Source organism: Petaurus breviceps, unplaced genomic scaffold (genome assembly GCF_028583685.1).
Source record: "Petaurus breviceps papuanus isolate PSGF00001 unplaced genomic scaffold, PetGlider_PUasm1.0 171, whole genome shotgun sequence".
NCBI lineage: Eukaryota > Metazoa > Chordata > Mammalia > Diprotodontia > Petauridae > Petaurus > Petaurus breviceps.
The window spans coordinates 25,313,478-25,325,459 of record NW_027185754.1 but is presented as its reverse complement, the minus strand read 5'-3'; positions in this window follow the sequence as shown (position 1 = coordinate 25,325,459).

Below are 11,982 nucleotides of genomic sequence, written 5' to 3'. Positions count from 1 at the left end.
TATGGTCTCCTGCACCTCATAGTAGCACATTGTCGCTCAATACGGCTGTTAATGTGGTCTTTTTTTAGCTTAACTGCTCTCCTGATTTTTTTTCTTCTCACTTTCATCATAGTGAGAAAGCACCAAGCTTTAGTGTTAGCTGACTGAGATGGAAACTTTCCCTGACCACAGACTGAACCAAAGCAGAAACTAATAGCATGTCTCCAGGTGCACAGGGAACTTTTCAAACCGATAGGTAAAAAATGCACAGATGAGCTGTCTGCCATTGCCGCCCTCCTGTTATTAGACTGAAGAAGCCACAGACTTGTCTGAGAGCCCCATCTTGGGATCTCAGCCTGCTAAGGGATCAGTCAACACAGAGGCTGTGAGGTGGTGTAGTATGAACAGCATTGGATGGAGAGTCAGGACACCTAGGTTCAAATCCTGACCTTGTCCCTAGCTTTCTGTATCTCCTTAGGTTCCTCAACTAAGGAGGATGATTCCTAAAGCCCTTTTTAGGTCAAAAATTCCTTTGTTTTGCTTTTTTGGAGGGGGGAAGGCAGGGCAATTGGGGTTAAGTGACTTGCCCAAGGTCACATGGCTAGTGTTAAGTATCTGAGACCAGATTTGAACTCAGGTCCTCCTGATTCCAGGTGTGTGCACCCAAAAACTGTGCAACAGAGATCCTTACCCAAATAATACTCAGAGGCTTCTAGGAAGCAGAAAAGAATGGTTTATTACGATCTTGAGAAAGGGCCACCCTCCTGACAAATGGTCAGGGAGGAGAAGCAATTTACAAAAGGAAATGGCAAAGTTATAAAGCCCTAATGCAGAATTCTCCCCCACCCTCCTTCTGACCCTTTTCTTCCATTGGCTGGAAGTCAGGTACACAATCTAAGTACGGCAATCTACCTCAAGTACCGGAATAAGGAAGCAGTAGACCACCCAATGTACATTTGAGAAAGCTCTTCTGTCCTTATTTGGCATATCTTATGCTGAGGTGTCACTGAGGAGAGGGGTGACTCCCTACTGCTCTGAGTTTTGAGTCCTTGTAGATCATGTGATTTCCGGTGAAGGGGAACTCGGGCCTTACTAGGTTTTAGAGTATAGTCTGAGAAGTTTTCACTTCTTTCACTCACAGGCCCGGTGCTCTATTCACTGCATTACCTAGCTGCCCCAAGGTCGAAAATTCTGCTCTAAGCTCCATTCCAGGGGTCATAGGTTTAAAGATGGAAGGGATTTTTGAAGCCAAGTTCAACCTCCTCATTTTATAGTTACAGAAACTGAGGCCTACAGTGGCTTCCCCAAGGCCTTAGTTTTGTCATCTGTAAAATGGTAGTTTATAGGAGGGGCTGCTTCTGTCTCTAAATCTATGATTCATCTGCAGTGACTAGAGAAGCGAAAGACCCTCTTATTTCCCTAGAAGAATTAATATTTGAAGCATCTGAAGGATAACAAGGAATAACCCTTTACATTTGTGGTCACAAACTACATTACCTCCACGATGTGTCTCATTGATCCTCACAATAACCCCCTGAGGAATGTAATACAAATAGTCCTCCAGCAGGGTCATGACATCAGGGAGGTGATGCCACAACACTCAAGTGAATTGGATTTAAGTGAGGAAGGGCTGTGCAAAGTCACCAGCCTCACTTTCTCCTCCAGAGCCATCTGAGTCCAGCGGTGAGATTTCAATCAGGATGATGGGATGGCCCTGGATGTAGTGGGAGACATTGACCTTTTTAAACTAAGGTCTTCAACGAGTCTTGATTTGATTGAGGCTACAAGCTGACTGAATAACAATTGTTTCTGTTTTGTCCAGAAGCCCTGAGGGTCTTCCCCACCGAGATTGACTTTTTTTTTGGGGGGGGGGGCTAGGTAAAAGAGGCCATTCTCTGCCTCATTTCTTACTCTAACCTTAATCATCATCTGTAAAATGACTATGATGAAGCTTGCCTTGTCTCTCTCACCTGGGTGTTTGGAATCCAGGACTCTGATATTTTGCAAATGGCAGCCATGAGCTGGACTGCTAAGGAACTAGCAAGTGACAAGCAGGCAGCTGTCTCAGGCTGCCAAGTTGCTGCCAAGTTGAACCCTGAATTCAAAAAGAAACTCCATCTTGTAGTATCTTTTTGTTTCAATCAGCAGTGCCAAATACCACGTACAAATGAGTTGATAGCAAATTTCAGTGGCCTGGGAGATTAGGTCTTAAACTTGCCGTTGTAGTTACTGTTTTTAAGTATTTATGAAGTGCTTGCTTACTATGTAAAGTGCTTTACAGATATTATCTAATTTGATCCTCAGAACAACTTTGGTAGGTAGGTGCCCATTTTATGGATGAGAAAACTAAGTCAGACAAAAGGTTAAGTGACTTGCCCAGGCCTACACAGCAAGTAAGTGTCTGAGGACAGATTTGAACTCAGGTCTTCCTCACTCCAAGAGGAGGGCTCTATCCACTATGCTCCTGTTTCATTGTGCTAACAGCTTCTCATGAGGGAAATGGTATGTTAGCTCTCCTGGGTGCATGTATGTAGGGAGGCAGATTTAGGATAATTGTAAAAGTAAAACTTCCTAACAATTAAAGGTACCTAAAATTGGAAGGGGATGCTTCTGGACTCAATGAGTTTTTCCTTTGTTAGAGGTCTTTCAAGGGTTGAATGATGACTTAGAGGTGTAGAAGGGTCTTTTACTCATGTGTGGTTGTATTAGAGGTCCCTTTCAAGTCTGAAATCCCACCATAACATCTATACTTTTCCAGCTTCCCCCAGGAACTGGGGTTTGAATTGACCTTGACATTCTCTCTTCATTTCCCCTTCAGTTCTACCATATGATGAGATTTAGACCTGAAAGAGATCTCCTAGTTCAATCCTCTCATTTTATGAGTGAGTAAACTGAGACCCAGGGAGAAGTAACCTGCCCAAGATCACAGAGGGAGTGTCAGAGGCAGGATTTGAACCCAGGATCTCCAAGTGTTCTTTCCACCATACTAAAGCACAGGCTCTGGGAGGGAGGGAGAGAGGGGCTACAGGACTTGCTTTAGGATGACTAGCCCAGGGTTACACAGCTGATAAGTGTCTGAGGCCCAATTAGAACTCAGGTCTTCCTGACTCCAGGCCATGTTCTATTCAGTAGTCTTCCCTGCTGACTTCCCCACTCTCTTGCTCACCGGAAGATTCCATTGAAGACTGACTGAGTGAGACCCCACCCTTTGTCCAGGTATATAATTTACTGTGATCTGAGCCCCAGATAAACACAGACACACAGATACACATCCCTCCACCCCTTGGCCGTCTCTACAGAAAAGAAAGGCTGAATTCCAAGTGCCTATTTAGATGTTTCTTTGCTAAAAAAGAAAAATAATAGCCTCTGTAAAGTCCACAGCACTTTAAGGTTTACAAAGTACTTTTCTTACAATAACCCCATGAGATAAGTAGTAAAGTGTAAATTATCTGCATTTTACAAATGAAGAAACTGAGACCCAGAGAGGTTAGGTGACTTATTTTTTAACAATAACAATGTTTTCTTTTTTTTTTTCCCTATTGCATATAAAACCAAATTTTAGTGTTTGTTTTTCAAAAAAATTTTGGGGCAGTGAGGTGGCACAGTGAATAGAGCACTGGCCCTGGAGTCAGGAGGACCTGAGTTCAAATCTGGCCTCAGACACAACACAAAAGCTAGCCGTGTCACCTTGGGCAAGTCATTTAACCCCAATTGCCCTCCAAAAAGAAAAAAAAAATTTTGAGTTCCCAGTTCTCTCACTCCCTTCATTCCCTTTCTTCTCCCTGAGAAAGTAAGCAATTGGATATAGGTTATACATGTGCAATCATGCAAAATATATTTCCATGTTAGTCATCATGTAATAGACAACACACCCAAACCATAAAAAAAAAAAATAGTATGCTTCGATCTGCATTCAAACTCCATGAATTCTTCCTTTAGAGTCCTTTGGAATTGTCTCGGATCATTGTAGTACTAAGACTAGCTAAGTCACTCACAGTTGATCATTGTACAGTATTGTTGTTACTGTGTACAGTGTTCTGGCTCTGTTTACTTCACTTCGCAGCAGTTTGTGTCTTTCCAGGTTTTTCTGAAAGCATCCTGTTTGTCATTTCTTTTTTTTTAAATTTAATTTATTTATTTTTAGTTTTCAACATTTACTTCTACAAATTTTAAATTTTCCCCCTCCCTTCCCAAGATGGCCTGCAATCTGATATAAGCTTTACATATACATTCCTATTAAACATTTTCACATTAGTCATAGAAGAATTATAATGAATGAGAGAAACCATCAGAAAGAAAAGACAAAACAAAAAAGAAAATAGCTTTCTTTACTCTGCATTCAGACTCGATAGTTCTTTCTCTGGATGTGGATAGAATTTTTCATTATGAGTCCTTTGGAAGTGCTTTAGCCTTGCATTACTGAGGACAGCTAAGTCTATCAAAATCAGTCATTGCAGACTCTGGCTGTTACTGTGTATAATGTTCTCCTAGTTCTACTCACTTCACTCAGCATCAGTTCATATAAATCTTTCCAGGTTTTTCTGAAGTCTGCCTGTTCATCTTTTCCTATAGCACAATAGTATTTCATTACATTTATATGCCATATATATATATGGCTTGTTCAGCCATTCCCCAATTGATGGGCATCCCCTTGATTTCCAGTTCTTGGCTACCACAAAGAGAGCTGCTATAAATATTTTTGTACATGTGGGTTCTTTTACCATTTTTATGATCTCTTTGGGATACAGCCCTAGAAGTGGTATTGTTGGGTTAAAGGGTATGCACATTTTTATAGCCCTTTGGGTATAGTTCCAAATTGCTCTCCAGAATGGTTGGATCAATTCACAGCACCACCAACACTGAATTAGTGTTGCAACTTTCCCACATCTTCTCCAGCATTTATCATTTTCCTGTTTTGTCATGTTAGCAAATCTGATAGGTGTGATGTGGTACCTCAGAGTTGTTTTGATTTGCATTTCTCTAATCAATAGTGATTTAGAACATTTTTTCATATAACTATAGATAGCCTTAATTTATTCATCTGAAAGCTACCTGTTCATATCCTTTGACCATTTATCAACTGGGGAGCTGCTTGTCATTTCTTATAGCACAATAATATTCCATCACAATCCCATGCTGCAACTTGTTCAGCCATTTATTTAATTAATGGTATTCCTTCAACTTCCAATTCTTTGCCACCACAAAAAGAGCTGCTATAAATATTTTTGTATACATAACCCCTCTCCTGTCTCTCTCCCCCCGCCTTTTAAAAAAGAAAACTTTTTAGGATACCGACCTAGTAGTAGTATTGCTAGATCAAAGGGTATGCATGGTTTTATAGCCCTTTGGGCTTAGTTCCAAATTACTCTACAGAATGGTTGGATCAGTTCACAACTTCACTAACAGTGCATTAGTGTCCTAATTTTCCCATTTCCCCTCCAATATTTATCATTTTCCTTTTCTGGGTTAAGTGACTTTTTAAAAGGTCATACAGATAGTAAAATCTGGAACAAGGATACAAGCTAAAATTAACTATATCAGTAAAACCTCCTTGGAGTGATTTCTGTGACAACCCAGCCTGGCAACTACTTCCTGTTGGCTAGCTTGATATGTATATATCTGTATATATTGATATATATCTTTATATCTAGTTCTATCTACTTCTGTTTCTAAAGCCTTCCCATTCTAGCATTTTAAAGCTCCAGATTGCTTCAAGTGATACAGGTAATGCAAATATTATTATCCCTTCTGTTCACAGATGAGGAAACTGAAATTCAGAAGGATGAAATTACTTGCCAAGGGTCATACAGCTAGATTGAGCCCAAGTCTCCTGACTCCCAAGCCCAGGACTCTTTTTCTTTCTTTTTTAAAAAAAAACTTTAAAAATTTTTTTTGCTTTTTGGAGGGGAGAAGGAAGGGCAATTGGGGTTAAGTGACTTGCCCAAGGTTGCACAGCTAGTAAGTGTTAAGTGTCTGAGGTCTGATTTGAACTCAGGTCCTCCTGACTCCAGGACCAGTACTCTACTCATTGCACCACCTAGCTGCCCCTCCCAATGCTCTTTTCATGACATCATGCTACCAACTGAATAATTGCTGCCCGAAGTCCCTTGCAACTTGAAAATTCTATGATTCTAATCAATCAACAAACATTTTTTTAAGCTCCTAGTGTGTCCTGGGTGCTGAGCTAAGTGCTGGGGATGCAGAAATAAAATCAACACCATCTTTTCCCTCAAGGATCATGCATCATACTGAAATAACCAAGAATTGTTGGGATCATAGAATTTTAGAGTTGGCAGGGCCTTTAACAATATCTGGCATTTAAAAAGAGCTTTTTAATTTATGTTTGTTGGACATATTTCAACAAAAAATTTCTTCGCAACCATTATGTTCAAAGCACCATTTTAGGGGTGTCCATAAGGAGCTTATGTTCAATGGGCTAATAATAACAATAATCCATATTGATATAATACTTCAGATTTGCAAGTCATTTTACCTATATTGTATAATTTATTTCTTATATCAATCTGGTGACATAAGTGGTATTGTTATTCCCAATTTACAGAGGGCAAATTGAGACTGAGAGATATTCAATGACTAGCCCAGGGTCACACAGTAGTATCAATAGAGTCAAGATTCCAAACCAAAGCTTCCTGACCCCAAGTTCATCACTAGTGTCCACAATCCTCCCTCCTTCATTTGAGCCTCACAACAACCCTGTATGGTAGGTGGTACAAGCTACCCGAGGGAGGTCTGGAGGAGGCAAGTGATGTGTTCAGTTTCTTTTTTTCTTTTAAGGAATTGGGGTTAAGTAACTTGCTCAAGGTCACACAGCCAGTTATTTCTGGGTGTGGTGCTAAGTATCTGAACCCGGATTTGATCCCCAGGTCATCCCAACACTGGGGCCGGTGCTCTTACTCGCTGAGCCACCTGGCTGCCCCGATGTGTTCAGTTTCAAATGGGGTAAATGTCAGAGCCAGAATTGGAAATGGAGTCTTCTAATTCCTGCTCCAAACTCTTTGGGGGTTACTGCTGTCTCCTCTGAGACAGAATAGCAACCGCTCACACTGCCAGAGCACTTTAAGGTTTGGAAAAAGAATGAAATATCTCTTTTGGGAGGTCTGAACTTACACCAGCTGAATAATTTACTTGTATGTGCTAACAGGGACTAGAATTAAGTATTGATTGTGGAGAAGGGTGGTGGCTAAAAGACACTGAGGAAAGCCAGGGCTACCTATTATATTAAGGATCAAGTACAAACTCTTTTGGCATTTAAAGTGCTTCCCAATAATTGCTAACCTGCCTTTCCAGCTTTATTGTATATCATCACTTCTGGCCCTGTGGAGCATGAAGAAAAGCCTTATGCTCTCACTTCACAATAGATCTAGAGATGGACCAGCACTGCCCGCTGCAACTGAGAGGCGCTATGGACCCTTTCTTTCCCCACTTGACCCTTAGTGTCCCGTTGTCCAGTAGTCCACTGTCTGCTGGATGCTGACACCAAACCCCTACTTTGCCTATTACTGTCCCTTCAGTACTGTCCGACCTTTCTATCTGCTATGAACTGAATAAGAACAAGAAACCTCCAATCAGAAAGAGCTCCTTGGGAGGAGGGACTCTCATGTTCCAGTACTTAGCACAGTGCTTGGTAACAATAGATGCTTTTTCCGTTCCATTAAAACCCTTTACACACTCTATAGTCTGGTCAAACTGACTTTCTTGCTATCCATCACACATCTCCCATTACTCTGCCTTTGTCCAGGCTGTCCCCCAGGCTTTGACTTCATTCCCTCCTCATCTTTAGATGAATCCCTATTTTTTTTTTTAGAAATCCTAATTAGAATCCCTAATTCAGAATCCCTAATTACAAAGAGCAAATTGAGACTGAGAGAATCCCTAATTTTTAGAATCACGCATTTCCTTAAAAACTCAATTCTAGCAACACCTCCTATGTGAAACCTTTCCTGATCCCCAAAGTTACTAGTGCAAAGTTACTTTGTTTGGGAATCTATCTATTTATGTGTGTGTATATATGTATTAAATATATATGCACATATTACATACATATGTATATGTAGTTTTAAAATATTTTATTTTATTTTCAGTTCCAAATTTTCTCCTTTCCTCTACCCCTCCCCACCCATTGAGAAGGCAGAGTATATGTTCATTACACATATTAAATCATGTAAAATATATTTCCATATTAGCCATATTTCCCTCCCTCCCTCCCCCCCAAAAAAAAGAAAGAAAGAGAAAGAGAACAAAATGTGCTTTAATCTGCACTTGGAGCCCATTAGTTCTCTATCTGGAGGTGGATAGCACTTTTCATCTTGAGGCCTCTGGAAGTGTAGTGGGTCATTGAATACAACAATCAGGGTTATGAAATCTTTCCTAACTGATTATATTTACAATATTGCTGTTACTGTGTAAATTGTTCTCCGGATTCTGCTAACTTCACTTTGCCTCAGTTCAGACGAGTCTTCCCAGGTTTTTCCGAAACCATCCTCTCCATCATTTCTTAAGGTAGAATACTATTCCATAACGTTTGTATGCCATAAGTTGTTCAGTCATTTTCCAGCTGATGGCTATCCCTCCAGTTTCCAATTCTTTGCCACCACAAAAAGAGTAGCTATAAATATTTTTTACATAGGAGTCCTTCTCTTTATATCTCTTTGGAGTATAGACCCTCTAGCAATATTGCTGGGTCAAAAAGTATGTACTGTTTTATAGCTTTTAGGGGAACGGTTTCAAATTGCTTTCCAGAATGGTTGGACTAGTTCACAGTTTCGCCAACCGTGTATTAGTGTACCATTTTTCCTACATCCCTTCTAGCATTTGTGATTTTCCTTTTCTGTTATCTTAACCAATCTGATAGGTGTGAGGTGGCACTTCAAAGTTGTTTTAATGTGCATTTCTCTAATTATTAGTGGTTTAGGACATTTTTTTCCATATGAGAGCTTTTGGTCAGCTGGGTGGCACAGTGGATAGAGTGGATGAATGCCAGGCCTGAAGACAGAAAAACTCATCTTCTTTTTTTTTTTTTTAATCAATCGGGGTTAAGTAACTTGCTCAAGGTTACACAGCCAGTTATTTCTGGGTGTGGTGCTGAGTATCTGAGCCTGGGATTCAATCTCCAGGTCATCCCGACACTGGAGCCGGTGCTCTTACTGGCTGTGCTACCTGGCCGCCCTAAAAACTCATCTTCTTGAATTCAAATCTGGCCTCAGGCACTTACTAGCTGCATCACCCTGTGCAAGTCACTTAACCCTGTTTGCCTCAGTTTCCTCATCTTAGACAGCTAAGGAAGGAAATGGAAAACCACTCCAGTATCTTGGCCAAGAAGACCCCCAAATAGAGGGAAGTTAGGTGGCACAGTGAATAGAACACCAGCCCTGGAGTCAGGAGGACCTGAGTTCAAATCCAGCCTCAGACACTTAACACAAAAACTAGCCATGTGACCTTAGGCAAGTCACTTAACCCCAATTGCCCTCCAAAAAGCAAAAAAAAAAAAAACCAAAACCTCAAACCCAAATAGGGTTATAAAGAGTGGGACACAAATGAAAAATGCCTGAACAAAATTGATAGTTTTGATTTCTTCCAGTGAAAATTGTCTATTCATATCCCTTGACCATTGATCAATTGGGGATAAATATATATTTTGAAAATGTAATGAGGGATGGGACAGGTCAGTGAGAGCTTGTAGTCCTTAGAGCATGTGCAATATATTCTTTCTATTATTAATCCAGTGATGCCTTGGTGAGCCTGCTTTTGGAAACGTGTGGTGAAAGGACTCTTCCTCTCTCTGCTTCAGAGGGGCACATTTTTTCTCTCTTTTCTGTTGACCTTGAGTAGTGAGAAGAAGCCTTCTACTTGTCTGCTAAATGGAACTGAATACATACAAAAGGCTTGGATAGACAAACTCTCTTTCCCATCCTGGCATTGAGAGACATGATAACCTTTGGGAGCCTTTAGGATGGAGGAGAGGTAGTGATTGTCTCTCTTCTCTCCCAACCTGGCTGCACATGGCCACGAAAGTGCCTCAATCACCATTGTGTTTAATTCTCCCTCTTCGGTGAGTGTCCGAGACAGCACAAGCCAGGTTACAACTTTGTGAAATGTGAAAGCTCAGAAGAACCACCAGAAGTCCAGCAACTAGTGTCCCTGGCGGAGTCTGTCTCCCCAGCAACTGAGACTGATAAGGAGCCAGCCCCAAGGATTGATCTGCCTGCCCCAACCCAACATCGAACTGACCCAGCAGCTGAGACATGTCGACCTGTAAGGAGGGGAGTGCATCGCTATATTGGCTGTGCCACATCTAGCAGACCCAAGGTGGTGAAGGAAAGTCGTTTTAGAGCTCGTTGTTCTTTCCTTTTTGCTATACCTTCTCAGTGAATGTTCTTTTGTAAAAGCTATTGGTATTAATTAAATTATTAATTAAATTTATTAAATTAAATTTAATTTAAAGTTAATTAAAGTTATTAAATTGTTAATAATAAATTAATTAATTATTAAAAATAAATAAGTTAATTAAAGATATTAATTGGTTTAATGATATCGGGAAGATATTAACTAACAATCGATATTGGGGAGAACACACCAGACGGGGCTCGTGAGTGCCAGTCTTCGAGGCTCCCCTCTGCCAGCTTCTCCGGGTTACCCCTTGAATTCTACAGGGAGATGATGCCAGCTATGATTTGGGGATCCAACCTGCTAATCTGAGTGTCATTTGGGAGAGAGTCCTAGAGCCCATGAGCCACATATATGGGTGTTTGTATATGTACCTATTTCCTCCTCTACAGAATGTATACTCATTGAGAACAGGGGCTCTCTCTCTCTCTCTCTCTCTCTTTCTCTGTCTGTCTGTCTTTATATCCCTAGATTGATGCAGAGTCCCTGGCAATGGACTGATTAATTAGCATAAATGAGATTTCATAGGAAGACATACGAAACACATATGAAATCTCATTAATTAATTAAATTAATCTCATTAATATGGAAAAATAGTCCCCAATAGCTAATGAAAGCTTTTATTCCATATGAAATTGTTATGGCTAAAATTTATGCTAATTAAATAAAATATTGTTGAAAATATCATTCATTTCATTTCTTGAAAATATGCATAGTTAATGAGATTTCCTATGTATCCAGACTTTAGGGACACATATAGAAACATAAGTTGTTCCTTTTATTATTACACTTACTAGCCATATGATCTTGGGCAATTCACTTTTCTGACCCTTCACCTCACCATTAAAGTGGGCAAAATGATTTCTTTACCTCAGAAGATTAATGCGAAGAAAGTGTTTTATAAACCTGGAAGTGTCAGTGAAATATAAATTCATAGGAGCAGAGACTCAGAACTGGAAGAGACCTCAGGAGTCACCTGGTCCTGAAGACACCCAGATTGTGGTGGTGGTAGTAATACTAATGATGATGAATGATAACAATGATCATTTCTGTAGCACTTTAAATGTGCAAAGTTTTATTTCATTTGATCTTCACAACAACAGTGTGGAGGTATATGTTATTATTCCCATTTAACAGCTGAGACCAGCTGTGGCCCAGAAAGGCCAATTACTTGCCTAAGGTCATCCAGATAGTAAGGAGCAGAGCTGGGATTTTAACCTAATTCTCTGCTTCTAGATCCAGCCCTCTATCCACTGCATCTCAGGCAAGTGTTGTGTGAATCTTAGCGCATGAGAGTAATGAATTTTTTGTTATAATTATTTATTAGTATTGTGCTTGTTAGTATTTTCTACCTATGTGACCCTGAGCAAGTCACATTCCTTCTCTGAACCCATTTCTTGTCTAGAAAGAGGGAAGGAATAATAATACTTATGTTATGAACTTTACAGATACTTTATTTCCATTTACAGCTTGTTTTGAGGAAAGTAGCATTTTTTTACAATATCTTGCACCCTCTTCTCCTGGATATTCTCTTCTGTTAGGTTTTCATGATACTCCTCTCTCCTGCTTCTCCCCTGCCTTTCTGACCACTCTTCAGCC